Consider the following 14,936-nt stretch of genomic DNA (forward strand, 5'->3'; position numbering starts at 1 on the left):
AGATGGGCATGCATGCAGACATAACAGAACTAAACCAAAAGTAATCAGATAAGAACAGCTAGAAACACTACAGGAGGAAGCTAGAAGGCCTTAATAACTTAACTGGAACCACTAAAGAACGGTATATAGTACCTAGACTCAGACATGCAGAACAACTGAACCTAGAATGATGAAATAACTAAGAAATAAACGTTACTAGAAACACTACAGGGAGGCTGAAATAAGGAATAACTAGAAGGATTGAATAAAAATAAACTATAATAACTAAAGAAAGCTCGACATAGACTCAGACAAACAAGAATAACAGAACTTTACGTAACTAAAGAATAAATCTAACTAGAAACAGTATGAAGAATTGAAAATAAGGAAGGCAATAACTGGATAATTCTAATCCCAATAAATAACCTCAAATAATAAATCTAAAATGACTGTGAGGGGCTAACCTAAAGTGAACTAAAACATAATGATAAATAAGATGCAAAACCAAACCTGAAATCCCAGAGTCCGACAGATGGACTCCCCTCTCCCATGGCATTTGGTACTGGTGGAAAACAACAGGCAGCTGGATTTGGACTTTACCCTGTTTTTTGTCTGTGATGTTTAATTTGAGCATGAAGTATGTTGAGATGAGTAATTATATTCAGTGTAGAGCATATTTTAGACCTTTTTGCTTTCAACGAAATGCGAACATGAAGCTTTAGTTATGTTCAATTTTTTTTCCTCAGTCAACAATATAGCTGAATGTGAAATTTACTGTTCCCAAATAGCAGATTTCAATTATTGCTATGTATCATCATACTCTACTTGGTTTTGGCATCACATTTGAAAGTTGTCAGAACATAGAATTGTATACTTTTAGTTCCTCACACAAATATGTACAGGTTTAAGACCATGCTGGAGTCATTCAGTATAAAAACGGATATTTATTTTGTTTTCAATAAAATATGGCCTCATGTCTTCCCGTGATGTAGAAAAACACCAGATACTCAATGGAGTGATGCGAATATGAAATAAACACACCAGAGCTAGTCTTTGCACAGCACACAGACATTATGAGAAGGCCTAAGGCAGCATGTGATTTGTTGTCAGAAAATCAAAATGATCTTTAAATTCTTGTTCTGTATGGCCACCAAAGCTTATATTTTGACATGGACAAAGTGACCACTGTGTCTCACCACTGTGACTCATCAACAGCAGTCTGGTGCACTTCCAATTTATTCACAGATTGTCAAAATTAGAACCAGTTGACAGATGTGCTTTAACACAGACAAGGAATTGAGGCTGTGAAAGTAGTGGTGGTTTAGAATGATTACCAGACCTAATGAGCAGGCATTGTGAGCAGCACCCACAATGGCATGATTATCATAAACTGGGACAACACAATAAAACCCTAGCATTATGGATTGCACTATCTTCAACCATTATCAAAGACAATATTTTATCCACCAAACAAGCCAATCTGTTGTTCCGTCATATCTCAGGCCTGGGTAAGCACTAAGCATGGTAATTATGATGTTTTATTAACCCTGGCAGCAAAATCCAGATCCATTTTGCTCGGCTATCTTTCATGTCATCTGATAAGATCAAAGCAAAAATGACCATTTAATTATTTGGGTGACAGTGAGGGAAAGGTTTGGGGGATCTGAATAGTTATTCAAAATGTAAGAATGTATTAAGTTAAAATCAAACAAAGATTAATAAGGATAAATAAATTAATGATAGGGTTCATAATAATAATTGTTTGAATTGATATTCAGTCCTTGGGTTTCCACCAGGACTCAGACACTGAGGTGTAGACTTTTGCTGGAAAGGCTGCCAGTAGATAAAGAGAGAAAACAAAGCAGAAGCAAGAAGCTGCTGCCAGCTCCCAGCTACACTCAACCTGCCAATTAACTGATTATGAACCGGTTGGGCAGAGCTGGCTCTAACAAACAGTTAACCCTCGTGGTTTTCTGAGGTATTTTCTTAGTAAAGTGTCACCACACCCCGTTAAGAGTTTTTTATTCAGCGACACATTTTTTTAAAAATAATTTTTGTCTTGAGAGAGGATCAATTTAGTTTTCAATTTAAAATGTTCTTTTGAAACCCCTCTAAATACCTTTTCTGACACAGACATCTTTCTCCCCATAATGTTCCTTGTCACTTTAGCAGTCAGAAACACTGTTACAATCCATGGCTGTTTGGGTTTTGATCATTTCTTTGTTGTTTATTTATATTCTTTAGGTTTTGCCAAATTCTGCTTTTTCCTCTGCGCTCATTATTGTTCCAAAGGTCTTGCCAAATTAGTTTGTTTCTTTGTGTTCAATTTCTTTATTTGTTCCTTTATTTTGCTCTTTGTATTTTTGCATTTTGCATATTTTCCCTAGAATATTGTCAACAGATTTTCCTATGTTTGGTAGTCCTTTGAGCCTTTGTTCAGCCCTTTCAATGTTCATTATTTACAGTTCCTCAACTTGCCAGTCTGCTCTCTTCTACAGCTGTTCTCTACTACCTTATTCTGCCCTACCTATGTTCTTTCTTAGCTCTTCTCATTTAGCCTGTGAAGGCCTGCTGGTTGCTTTTGAGGAGCATGATAAAACTTCTACAATTTGACTTAATTACAGCAACTTTGCTTCTTTATCAGCCATTTTTCTAAGCTGCTTGACTTTCTGCCAAACGTAGAATAGCAATCTTCTGAAACATTAGCAGTAACAATACACGATTGATAATGGTGATAAAGCAAAGTGATGAAAAAGATCAAAACAGAATCACAAATAAACCTCATGACGGCTGTTAGCCTGGTCTGGAGCAGGCTAGCTGCTCAGATTAAATCTTCATGGTAACTAATGCGCTACTGCTTTTGTGAAACCTAGTCCAGGTTTAATTCAGCCAGGATATCTATAAAATCCAAGTTTAATCTATCATGGTTTTGTGAAACAGCCCTCTGCACCATGATAGTTCAAACCTTCTTCCTGCTATTTGGTCCTCCTTCAAACTAACTGAGTGACTGAGAGTTGCAGCAACACAGTAATACACATAAAGCGCCATTTGTTTAGTTTGTATGTTGTAAAAAAAAAAAATGTATCAATAAATTTACTAATCCATAGTTTGTTCTGGATCTTTAACCTTGCCCCAAAATGAGATTTGGAACTTAGAACATAAAGTTTGAGAATCCATGATAGGTTATAGAATTATGCATACTTTTGAAATTGCTTGGTAAGTAAAAAAAAATCAGTCACAACATGGAACTTTAAAATTGATTGTAGTTTAACTCATTGCTTTATCTAACTATTGTAGGATAAATCACGTCCTGTGTTTTTGATTTTAACGCTTGTTAAAAGATTGAGGCAACTGATAAAGTGATATGGGTGTGGGGTCGGTTGGACCCCATTTGTAAACACAAGGGTTAAAATAGCTTATCACACCCACTGAGGTCTCATCTCAGTTCTGCACAAGCGTGTCTGTCATCCTACTATGAATTAAACACGAAGTAAGTCACATGCATTAACTTTTGATGGTGCACAGACTGCGATCTCAGTTGCAAAGATTCATAAAAAATCAACACAAGTTCTTAGTCTTCCCCAACAGATGGAATACACTCTTATTTAGCTTCATCTAAAGTTCTGCTCAAACCCATGACAATTAATCACACAATACACCAGAACTCTCCCCGCATGGAGTTACTTGGGCCTCTAAATGGGGTAAATAACCCCAGCACTCACCATGCAGGAAGACATTTCATCAAACAAATATGATCAAAACAAAACTAATGACGTGTAAATTGTTTATGATGTGTTCTAAAATGAGCAGACGCAGTGCCCTGTCTGGGAGTAATCAGACACGAGAAAGACCTAATCAGAGAGAAATGAATACGAACATAGGTGAAGTGCACTTTGACACTCCCCGCACTGTGCACTGTAGTGGTCGGAAGGTGTGTGTCACAATCACGTTACATCAGGCAGCAGAAAAACATGTGTGCCCTGCCATTTGTGCTCAGGCATGAATGACTGACAGTAACTTGAAAAAACGGTTTCATAAAACAGCAATCACCAAATGGAATGAACGGTTATTTGTGAGGAAATGGAGCTCTATTGAATTTTATAAACTAGTTACTATTGTGCATTGACTCTGTAAATGTGCACAAAGGACATTTATTGAATCAAATGCAATTATCCTGTAAAGAGACAACCCAAGAGATGTTTCATTGTACAAATTTGTGTAGTAGACATGTTTGATAAATAACAAGTCTGACAGGTGAAGTGGAGAATCCTTATTTTTTTTGTTTCAAAGCATCAACACATCATGCTACATAAAAGAAAAAATCCAAATGATGTTAGCTTCCTGGAAATTTCCCCTCAACTCTAACCAGTTTTCCTGCCTTTGCTAAAGAAGCACATTGTACAGCACGATTTCACTACCACCATGTTTCATCATAAGATTTCCAGTCTCTATACATCACTATCCACATCTCACCACCGTGGGCTCCCCCAGCAGCTCCTCATGGGCTTCATTGCTCTCACAAGATGACCTCCTTGTAGGGTTAAGTCCTTGTGAACTTCATCATTTGAACGCTTTATCACCACCTTGAGCCCTTTTTTGTTCTGACTTCCTCTTAAGGCTCCTTTCACCCAAACAATATGCATTCACTGCTGGTATCCGTCTTTGGGATGCTGGTGGAGGTTGTTTGTTTTGGCTTTGGATTGTTTGAGTTTTTTGTGTCTGTCAAGCGTTCTATGATTTTATGGCTTCCTACACTTGAAAAGGAGGACTTGGAGACTTCAGGAATTCACTCAATCATGTTTTATTTTAACCAATGAGTGAGAACCAATGAACAGGTGAAAAACCTACAACACACATACAAAATATTTGAACACACATTTTAGACATTTGGTTCAAAGTTAATAATTTATCTTAATAACCAATTCCATTTTTAACCTTAAACATACATTTCTTTTACAATTTTAACCATAAATTCAAGTATTAAATTATTAAATTCCATGTCTGGTTGAATTTGAATCAAACAAATCCAAACATTTTAGAATTACATTTTTTTTCTTTTTCTTGGGACATGTTTTTTTTTACATTAGATATCTTAACATACATTTAGTGGAACCAAACTGTAAAAACTAGCAGTGCAAACTGTTACTTCAATAAATTCTGCATTTCATTTCTCAAATGTGAAACTACAGTCAAATCACATTCAATTGAGCCCAGTTAGTGGCTTACTGGTAGTCCTTATAAGTCCTTTTCCATGAAATGCCGCTTTGGAGGCTGTGTTTGCCTTCCTCAGCTCTGTTACAAAACCAGTAAAGTGGTTGGTGGATTCCTTATATTACCTGACTTGAGGGTGCTGCAACAACACACCCCAAACTTTCATGCTCACTCTTTTCTTGACGTCATCTTTCACTTGGTAAGGGCCAAACAAATCACTGAAATGGTGCACTTGGACTAGACCTTTCTCCAGGCAGATCCCCCATTATGTGCTGACAGGTTTTTGCTCTCACCTTTTTGCACACTACACACTCATCAACAACGTTTCTGGCAATGACTCGTCCTCTGATGACCCTTGCTTTCTTTTGCATACGCAGCAAAGTTCCTGCCACTCCATCATGTCCTTCACTGTGTGTTGTTCGGGCACACAGTGGTGGAGATCCAAGATTGGAAGGGCAACAGAGGAACGGCTCTGTGGTCCTCCTTAAAAGTCTGAACTCTGCCGCCACACATCAAGAGCCCGCTTGTTCCATCATTGTAGACAACCAGTCTATCAGTCATTGTAATTGGAAATTGTACACCTTGTGCTGCCAGGCATAGGTCTCTGAACACATCTTCTCTTTCGCCAACTGTTATGACACCAGATGAAGGGACCACCTCCCACTTTTCTTTATCTGTGACCTTGACATGCAGGAACTTTTTTGCTGCTCTCCAAATCCATGCAACTACCCCTATCAGTTTTCTCAAACTGYTGAAGTGCCTCACGTCCACTAGTTGCTGGACTACTGCAGCTGCAACCGGCCTCCTAGAGATGATCAGTTTATTCTGGACTCTGATTGAATTTTGTTCTTTCAGTTGACTTCGGGTAAGTACAGCAACAAATATTTTCTTCTGTATTTTTATAACATTGTCTCTTGCTTGCACAGCAACATCATTTGCAGATTTCTTTGGCCACTCACGTTCAGGAAGTTGAAGGAAACTTGGACCCAGCTGCCACTCTGAGTCTTCAATTAGGTAAGCAGGACTTGCCCCTCTGGTGATAATATCTGCAATATTTGCTGATCCTGGAATTCACCACCAGTCTTGGACATTAGTGCTGCTCTGGATCTCTCCAACCCGGTTGGCGAAGAAGGTCTGATATCCATAACTCTCTCGCTGTATTGCGCCCAAGACAGTTTGGCTGTCAACGAGATGGAACCACTTCTCAACTTTGATTCGGCAATGTTTCTGGAAATAGGTCTTTAGCCGGGCTGCAAAGACTGCTCTGCATATCTCCGCTTTCACAGGGTCACCATTGCGGTTGAGAGGAGTCAGCTTGGCCTTAGACTCAACCAACCTCACAATTACACCATCAGTGCATTCCCAAAGTAGGTACAACACAGCATTTATGGCATCCTCTCGGAGATCTTTGGACAGAGCAGCATCCCAGGTGTCTTTTGTGTAATACATTAGCTTTGCTTCTTGAAAAGCCCTTCGAACCAGAATAGCTCCTTTCTGCTTTGCAGGAGTCACAAGACCAAGTGGATCATAGAGAGCAGAGACTTGACTTAACAGTTCTCTCCTGGTAGGAGGATTTGGGGTTTGTCCTTTTACTTCTTCTCTTAGCAGGTCCTGACCAAGGCGCATTTTCTTCTTCCTCTTGGAAAAGTTCACTGCAACCATGGCATGCAGCTTGTCATCTTCAATGGTATAACCCAGACCGAGGGCTTTGTTATCTTTTTCAGTGAGCTGGTTAGGCAAGATCATGGTCTTTATCTCCATGTTAACTTCTCTTGATTCCTGCCTCCCACTTTGACTATAGTAGACCCAGGGCTTCATGAAAAATCCTCCAGCTTTAAGGATTTGCTCGATGTTGGATGTGAGGAGTTTCAGGTGGTCAAGGTTATTGTGAGATGTCAAGATGTCATCGACGTAGACGTCTTCTTCCAGCACACATTTCTCCTCTTTGAATTGTGTGAATGAGGGTAAGCTGGCAGTCTCCCGCATGGCAACTTGTGCTATACAGCCACCAGGTTTATCTCCGATATTGACCCTTGTTATGGCAAAATCTTCTATTTCAGCATCCTCACCGTCATTCCACAGAAACCTGTGCAGATGAGCCTCTTTCTCTTCTAACCACACAGAGATGTAAATTTTTTGGATGTCACCAAGGGCAGCAAAGACACCAGCTCGGAACCTCAGGAAGACAGCTCTGATCGGATTTAAGACATCAGGACCTTTAATCAACATGTCATTCAAACTCAGACCTCTGTACTTCTGGATGATGTTCCACACTAGCCTCACTGGAGTAGATATAGAATGTGGATTTAGTGCAATCAGATTACTTATATACCACACTGGCCCAGTCCAGCTTTGTAGTACTTCTTTGGACAGTTTCACTGCAGCTTTGCGATCGACCATTTCATGGACTTGTGAAGCATAGGCCAATCTCCACTCTGGRTCCTTTGCCAACTGTTTTTCCGTCCTGAGGAATGTAGCTTCTACTGCTTTCCTATTGTTRGGGAGAGAAGCCAAATCTTCTGTCCATGGATATTTGGCGTGCCAGTGTGGYTCAGGAGTGTGGTGGTCACCGTTGACATATGTCAAGCCATTTCTCACCGTCTCCATCTCTTTCTCCTCAGCCAAAGACATTTCCTTCCCTCCGGCTTGGCGATTCCCGCAGCGACAGTATCACTGTGTTTCCACTTTTGATTATCTCCTTGTTTATGTTTTACTTGTTGCTAATTAATGTATTCCTTATGTATTCCTCCCTCTTTGTTTCTTCTCTAGCTCCTTTTCTACTTCTTTAATCTCCTTCTCGCAGCCTGTCTGCCAGGTTTCTACACAGCTGCACACTGTTTTGGATCAGCCACCTATTCTTTGTCAAGTAATCAAGCTGCTCAGTATACAATCTCTTCATTCGCTGTCATTCCCCTGGACTCTTCTATTGCTTCCAGTATTTGATTCCTGCCTTCGCTGCCCATCTTCTTCCTTTACTTTATGGTTCTCTGTTTCTGGCAGGTGCTACTTGCAAGTTTCACATTTGGTTTCATTATAAATCTCTTTAATGTATTTTCTATCCTCAACTCTCTCTGTATCTTGGGACCTACAACAAATATACATTACTATGGATTTCTTGATAAAGAACTGTAAATTAATGTGGCATCGCCTCATTTTTCACATTTCAAGTGCACATTACTTTGTCAGTAATGTATGGTTCAAACGGCAAGGTTTTAAAATTGGTGGCTGGGTTTCAAAACATACTTGACAATAAAAAACTTTGGTACAACTGGCTTAGTTGTAGCAGGAGCAACACAACATTTTATGCAAACCAATTTCATTCACCAACATTCAGATGTTGGTGCATGACTTATGTTGAAGATCAAACATAAGTTCAGAGTAAACAAACATGACCGACTGAGAAGAAGCAATGTAGATAGTTTGTGGACTGTAATTAAGAAGCATCCTGATAATCTGGGCTTCTTAAGATCGTCAGTAGTGAAAAACAGGATAAAAATAGCATTAAAATTTTCTTGTGTGAACTAGGAATGAAGGGAATGGACATGGATAGTAACATGTTTTTTTCTTGGCTAGAAACAGTTGAAAATGTATTTAAAGATGGTGTATGAATTAAATCACTCAGCCTAATTTTCAGAACACACTAAATCCTTTTCAGTCAACAGATTTGAGTCAGCCTAGACACAAAAACCACCAGTTTCCATGGAAGTAACCATAGAGCCAGGAATTAAGACCCAAGTTAACATTTGAACCACTCACTGTGTACTGAGGTAATAGTGAAAACAACAATAACACTGCTACAAATTCATAATGGGTTCAAGATTGTTCAGCCAGAGTATAAGTTTTATTATTCAATGCAAATGTGAATTTAGCCTTTAAGCAGGGGTGAAAGTAAGGGGGTACGGCAGGGTACTGTGTACCCCTAAAAGATTTAGTGGGGGTACACAGTACTATTTTTTAAACTACTTTCACCCCTGGGGATAAGTACATTCAGTCCATTTTCCACCTCTTACTCATAACAGACATTTGTTTGGTGGCAGTGATAGTTGCTAGGAAGCATGTAGACTGACTTTCCACAGTGGGCCGCCTGCCTCTGAAAAAGCAGTGCATCGCTGCAGATGCTGTGAGATGAGAAAGCAAAGTCATCCCCTGCCAAGTGTCTGAATTATCTGTGCTAATCCCACAAGCTGAAGCTGAGGATCTGACATGGAAAAACAAAAGCTTTAGTTCCACAGTGGGATGGAGGTGAAGACAAAGCTGAGGGGCAGCAGTGGCCTCAACCTTCTGCCAAATTAGAATTTGGGCTTGAAGAAGGCAGAGTTTTTGGAGACACACAATAAGAAATAAAGGGAAGCAAATTAACTCCCTAAAAGAGGATAACAAGAAAGTTTTCAGGCATGAATAGCTTGTTTAAGTGTAAAACCACAGCATCTCAACTCTGTCATTCGTGCCAATTAGCCACATTTTTAATTTAACTTTAATATACAAATTAGTTCCAGTCACATCTGAGTCTTCTTAAGTTATTTTAATTACAATCTGGTTTAGTCGACTAAAAAATGAAATCACAGGGGGATGCTGTTAAGCATGAATTTATCATTTAAGACAGAAAATTTAACAATTTTATTTCTACTTGCATCAAAACATTTATATTAGAAAGGACTAGAGATCAAGGTATGTTTTGCAATACACAGGGAAGTTTTTGCTTTTTTAAACAACTTTATTTTAATTATTTTTTTATGAAAATTTGAAAAGAAATACTTATAAGAATAAACTTTGAAAATTGTTTTACAACTAAAAAAATGTATGTGCAATGCAGCAATCTCAAACTTCAAGTTAATATTTTCTATAATTTGATGCTTTAAAATTCACATACAGTCAAAATAATTTAAGTTGTTTGACCTGAGCAATAAATGTATATATAAAATGTTAAAAAAAATTCTTCAAGCACTTTATTGGTGCTGGATTGAGCACATACTTCATTTTCCATTTTTATCACACATCGGTTAATGCACATTAGAAACTCTGTCACTAAAAGAAGTGTATTAGAATTAATTTCATATATGCATAACTAAAATTACTGTTTAAAATCCATACAATCTACACACAATCTTGTCGCATACAAAACAGTTCAAGGTGAGCGCTGTTTTGCTTTCTACTGAGTAGTTTACTGTACCTTGAGTACGTGTTTGCATAATTTACCTTTGAGTGGACGTGAGTCCGCAATAAGTCCACCCCGAGTTCGAGCGGACCTCCACGTTGTGAAGTGCGTCCGAGTAACCAGTGATATCCTCATGTTGACAAGACAATGGGATAAAACATTAACAGGTTAAAACTAAATAGGTAAGAAGCACAATTAAAGAGTATAAATGTGCATTAAATGGTCGGTACTTGTAGCATTTTATCAAGTTCAGAGGACTTGATAAAGTGTCCACCACCAGCTGGCGAGGCCGATGAAGTGTCTTGCCCAAGGACACAATGACGGAGTGGGGACTCAAACCAGCAATCCAGCAATTACAGGACAAATTCCTATCACTGTTACCACAGTGGTAGGAATTGTGGTATGTCTTATAGTCTAACAGCCAGTAGAATAAGTGGCTTTGTCTAACATCAGCCAATCCCATTGTTTGTCCCACTGGTCAGATTGTTGGTGTTGTAAAGAACTAGAGAGCTGAATAGGGAGACTAGATCCAAAAGCCTGGAAACCTTAGAAGGCATTTTATTAATGGGTGGCAAGCCATGGCCTATTTGAACACAACCTATTCTGGTTGCCCAGTGTGGAGGATAGGTTTCACTGTGTTCACTGGTAAGATTTTTCAGATACCTTCTCAGACTGACATGTACTGATTAAATAAGATAAGATATAATTTATATGGGAAATTGTTGTAGTCCAAAGTACATCAACTGTAGGATATGCAACCACGTTCCAATAAGACAAGAAATGTCACAGTGCAGACAAATGTCACTGAGTGAGACAGCGGTACTAAAACATGGCATCTAGAATGAGGGACAATACAACTGCACCAAGACAAGAATTATTGCATCTACACAATACAACTTCTTAGATGTTGTAATATAAAAAAATCAATTAAATGATTAAAATTTGATAAAAGAGTAAATAAATACATAGATGACATACTGGAATAGCCAAAGCCTATTTGTAGTAGTCTTGTTGTTCTGACCTTGTTTGATGAGGTCAGAAAGATCTGCTTTCAAACTGTTGTTTATTTAGTCTTTGTCACTTATACATAGAATCAGCATTAGAACCTATCCTCATGAAAGTACGTCCACATCTCTTATTTAGCAACGAGCACTACTATTAATTGCTGTGAGTATAAATCATGGTAAACAAATGGAGTTTTGACAAAAGTTCAGTTTGGAAGACTCTAGTCACACCTGCCTCATCAATCAGCGCCTCCCTCTCTGCAACCTGGACCTATCAGCGCCGGTCCAAGCCTCGCTCCAGCCAATCAGTTTTGGCTCCAGTTCAAAAAGTCCTTCACCCATGGCCTCCTCTGCTCACCAGCTGCGATCAACCCACCTCTGCCCCATCTCCACCTTCTGCTCCCGGCTCTCAGGCCTCATCTTCCTCCTACCGCCGCCACCAGTACAGGCCCCGGGGGGTCTACATTCCTATGCTGCATCAGGAATGTTCATCGAGCTTATCGAAGACCAGCTCGACGTCCCCGGCCGGGGCCTGAACGCCAAAGGATTTTGTGTTTATTTTTATGTTAATTTTGTCATTAAACTCTTTTAATCACTTTCTTTCTCCGTTTGAGTCTCTAAGACTGAAATATTATTATGCATGTTGTTATTAAGAAACAACATGCATCCATCACTATTAGGGTCCAACTCAACAGGAACAGGTGCAAGAACACCACCATCAGGGCAGATTGTATAGTTTTTGCATTGCACTTTTCCATAATAAATGCAATCATCTTTAAGAACTACAAACATTGCGGAAATCTGTAAGGGGGATTTATTTTGTCGCAATGTAGCAAGTTAGTTTTTGTAAAGTTGTACAAAGCGTCTTCTAAACAGATGATGCAGTAGATGTTGGAAATCAGCATTTCCTTTTAATAAAATAAATATATTACCCACAGTGTTAACAGAAGCTAATTCACCATATCGTAGATATCCTGCCTTGTTGTACTTGTTATAACATCGATGTAAAATAGCTGTGTTCAAGTGCTTGTGGATATGATTTTTACAACAGATCAATTTTCCCTTCCGGGAGCAGAATGAAGCAAAAGATCATTTACTATGTTACCTTCCACAGGCAGAAACAGAATTGTGAGGAATACAATATACAAACCATGATGCCGCATTGTAATGCAAACAAAATAAATATTTGCTTGGCTCTATGGCAGGAGGTAAGAAGCACCTCAGCTGTTCATCATGAGAAGCATTTTAAACTACTGCTTGATACCCAGTGACGGCTCAGCACATCAACAAGTTCCCATGAAAGCACACACAACACACACTCCATCCACCAGTCCCTTTTTTATGTGAAATTTGTAATGGTTGTGTGACTTTGTCATAATGCATTTTTTTATTCTTATTAACTGCATGGGTGCAATTTATTTTCCTCTCAGGCGATGGAGGTGGTTGCGAGTGAGGGCAACTCTGGCCGAAGCTGATAAGCTGCTGCTCAAACCCAGGCCTACTGGAAGAACCAGATTTATCAAGAAGACAATGTCCACTAGGTCAGGAACACACATGCCCTGAAAACACACAGCTGAACGCTCATGTGTATAACTATACTTGGGAAGACACAAACACCATTTTTACCTAACCTCCAACCTTTACGTCAGTGAAATATTTTTCACTCAATGTTTCTACTCCGACATTTTATCTTTGTTTGAAAATCTAATGAGTAAAAATAGGAAAAAAATAATAAAAATCCACACAATCATATTTTAGAAATGTGATCAAATACTGATGAAGAAACTGCATTCCATCATTTTGAGCAGGTTTGATATTGGACTGAAGTAAACAGCAGATTTTGTCCTGTTTGTGTTTACAAGTTTAAAATAATAGAATACTTCAGAACAAGTAAACACAAACTGAAATTTGTCTTCCAGAAATAAGAAATATAAAAACATCATAAACAATCAGTGGTAAGCAATAACTTTAACCTTGAGTATAAAAAGTTGACCTGCCTTCGTGAAAATAGGTAAATGTACGTATTTTCACCTACCTATGATGAATAGCTGCTATGATGAATAAATGACACCGTGTTGATGTTTCAACATTTGATGTGGCCTGGATTTAGTATAATCCATCTGAAAAGCCATCAAATTGTTTAAAGGGAAAGAAATACAAAATAAAACGCTGCAACAATTAGTGGATATCTTCAACAAAACAAATGAAACTAAGTCCTTCTGTCTACATGTGTAGATCATGTTTAGTGGCATGATAAAACTCTACAGTTGCTAACTTTTATAAAGTTTTACCAGAACAACAAACACTGATTACTTTTTTAAATATCTGAACTAGAATCTGCCATGAAATTTGTTAAATATTTTTACTAGAGTAAAATTTTCATCAGAAGCTGAACTTTGTGGTGTATTATCAGCCATCTTGGCTCTAACCAGGGGTGGGCAACTCCAGGCCTGGAGGGCCGGTCTCCTGCAACTTTTAGATGTGTCTCAACTTCAACACACCTGAGTCAAATAATGAGGTTGTTAGCAGGACTCTGGAGAACCTGCCTGCACTTAGGAGGTGATTCAGCTGTTGGATTCAAGTGTGTTGGACCAGGGAGACATCTCAGAGTTGCAGGACATCGGTTCTCGAGGACCAGGATTGCCCACCCCTGCTCTAACCTGTAATGTTTTATACACTACTACAGCCACTAATGTGGCAGTATAGTGACCTCAAATGTGGACACCAGGCCCTATGTAGAGCAAAATTTAGCATTGTGGACTAGCAAAATGTTATGTCCCCGTATGTGGATGCCAGGTCTGAGGAGGATAGAGCAGCCATCCAAAAAGTCTACTCAACTTCGGAGGTTTTAAGTGAAGTTCTGACATGTAGAAATGTAAGGTGAAGACCACAACAAGCACGCTACTGTCCAAATATTCTATCCCGGTAATGAAGAGCTGAATTTGTTTCGTGTTTACTTTGGTTAATACCTCTTTAAAGGAGATTATATCTTTGTTTGTTGTTGTTCTATTTGACTGTATGTTTGGTAAACTGGAAAGTGACTGCAGATAAAAGTTATGAATCACAAACTTTATGACTTGGCCTATATCCATGATCAACCATATAATTATTGTCACTCTTAAGTTAAATCTGATGGATAGCACTTGGAATGATGTACAAAGGCCCAGAGGCTTGAAGCTAACAATGGCAGCTGTGGCTGTGTGTGTGATACTAGCTGTTTAGTATGAGAGAAAAACAAACCGCGCTCCGTCTGTGGGCTACAAATAGAGCACACAGGGTTGTTTGTTCTTATGCTTGTCTTTTCCCTGTATGGGAAATAGCATTTGGAGCTTCTGTTGTCATATTCTCTGTTTGAGCATGACGCCGGCTGCATTGTTTAGTTGTCTGATCCTGGTATTAACCATTAGTCTCTCAAGCATTTGCCATTCTGAAATAGGTCCTAGAGATATTTTAGTCAGACAGACAAATGGAATCCAAAACAGAACAGTGTAATTTGTATATGTGACAGTGCTGCATGTATAATATTGAATGTTTTAATGTAGGAATTCTTTTGAAAAGCATGAGACCAGAAAGATACCACAAATCCA

Source organism: Poecilia reticulata, linkage group LG11, assembly GCF_000633615.1.
Source record: "Poecilia reticulata strain Guanapo linkage group LG11, Guppy_female_1.0+MT, whole genome shotgun sequence".
Lineage (NCBI taxonomy): Eukaryota > Metazoa > Chordata > Actinopteri > Cyprinodontiformes > Poeciliidae > Poecilia > Poecilia reticulata.